This window comes from Carcharhinus amblyrhynchos, chromosome 20 (genome assembly GCF_965287045.1).
Source record: "Carcharhinus amblyrhynchos chromosome 20, sCarAmb.v2.hapA, whole genome shotgun sequence".
NCBI lineage: Eukaryota > Metazoa > Chordata > Chondrichthyes > Carcharhiniformes > Carcharhinidae > Carcharhinus > Carcharhinus amblyrhynchos.
Window position 1 is genome coordinate 17,120,761 of NC_137343.1, and position 2,001 is coordinate 17,122,761.

General features: G+C 44.6%; 1 non-coding gene across 1 annotated transcript; it reads left to right on the forward strand.

Annotated features, from left to right (window-relative positions):
* Positions 1–450: 450 nt before the first annotated feature.
* On the forward strand, positions 451–642 carry LOC145356213 (U2 spliceosomal RNA). The gene has a single exon (XR_013889082.1). It is a non-coding gene; the product is annotated as a U2 spliceosomal RNA (small nuclear RNA).
* The last annotated feature ends 1,359 nt before the right edge of the window (positions 643–2,001 follow it).

A 2,001-nucleotide genomic window follows, 5' to 3' on the forward strand; every position in this document is an offset into this window, starting at 1 on the left:
TATCAGCACCTTCCCCAGTCCTTCATTCTGCCATTAACAGTTCCTCTGTCTTGTGCATCTTGCAATTTCTCCCAAATCCCACCTATCACACTGCCCTTTTACTTTGCTCTATCTGCTTCATCTCCCTTACACAGTATATCATCGATCACATTTCTCCCTCTCTTTAGCTCTATAGAAGAGTCATTTGGACTTGAAATATCAATTCTGTTTCTCTCTTTACAGATGCTGCCAGACCTGTTGGGTTTTTCCAGCATTTCCTATTTTAATTTATTATGATTCTCCTCTATGGCTTCAGCACTGCCGATAGTCATGGCCTCATTGGTGGTTGCTCCAATAATGTTCAACACCAGCTACACCAGGATGAGGACGTGCAGCATGCATGTTCCCTGCCAGTTAGCTGCTGCTGCTGTTGTTGCCTGCAGTTTTGCACCACTTTCTCCTGCAAGAAAAAGAGCTTCTCGGCCTTTTGGCTAAGATCAAGTGTAGTATCGACATGCTGCACTTGGTTGAAGTCATTAGGTTACATTTCAGCTTCATTTGAAGCAATTTTTTAAAGCGGCATCTCGGCCATTTGGCTAAGATGCAAATAAGGTCAAGCCCTGGAGGAGGAGCTACACCTACTCCAGTCAGCTTGGATCATGTAGATCAAGCCCAAGATGGGAGGTGAGAGCCCTGTCTTGTCAGCTTGGATCGGGAATGTCCCAACTTGTTGGGACTCTGAATTGGGTTTAATTTGACTTGATTGGATTGGAATAAAGTTTAAAAAAAAGAGATGAAGTCTGTCAGTGAGTGCTGCAATATATTTGGGTAATGAACTGGCCATGGTTGAGTAGCTGGCCAGTGAGTGCAATTTGTAAGTTGTGGGTGTGAGGTTTATAACAGTACCACATGTATGAGGGGGAGGAGAGGCTATAATTGTGATGACTGAGTCATGTTTGAATGAGGTTGTTGGAGGGTTGAGTGCCGGGTTGTGGTGGATGGGCAAGTTATTGAACAAAGCAATGCCTGGGGCAAGTGGTTGATTTTCCAAAGACACACCATGGATCTGGGTTTGTTCTGTTGCCTCTGCAGAGAATTGTCAATTAATGTTCGGAGTGCCCTCATTAGCTGACATCTGCATCAAGGTTAAAAAATCTGCAAATGTATCAATTGTCTGGTGGCTCCACAAATAATCTGAAATGGCAATTCTCTCCTCTGGAATAAACCAGAAAAAATGACAAAGAATGCACAGGTAAGAAGATTCAAAACAGTTGTTACTGAAATGGGAAGGATAGAAAAAGACTTTGAAGGATAGAAAAGCAGGAACATGAAACCTGAAAGGGTTTTCTGAAAATCTTGACAAAAGTTAAAGGTGTGAACAGATATCCAAAAATATCATTGTGAGCCAGAAAAGAAAGAGTTTTTCCTGAGAAGTAATATATCCTTTCCTTCAAGGCCAAAATCTGTTTGCACTGAAGAGATGTTTCTATCCGCTGAGGAGAAAATGGTCCCCTGCTGCCCCCTGTCAAAAAGCAATCGACTTGCACCATTCCTCTTTTCATGAGTTGGCTCACTCAGTCCCTAAAACCTATTGTCTCACTCAGTTAAACCACGATTGTAACTCTTAATACTTCTCTCTACCCTGCCCACCCCCCCACTCCTACAAGACCCACCCACCACCTTGCTCTGTCTGCACCACCTCGCCTCCCCCCCCCCCCCCCCCCCACTCCCCATCCTCATTCCCACCCCAGTCCCGCACAAGACTGGCAGTGGGAAGGTGCAACTGATCAGCAGGTGGGAGAGTAATGTCAGTCAGAGAAGGCCACGGCCAGAGACCAAATGGAGAGTCACCATACCCGGGTGAGTCACTTGGAAGAGGTCTCAGAAAGCTTTAGTGACCTGGGGCCACAAAATTGGAATAGCAGAGGCCTAAATTTTCCTTGTGGAGTTTGGAAGAGTACTTCATGTCCTCTTTGTTGCACAAGGGAAGTAAAAGAAAAGTAAATAATTAGATTTACCTGT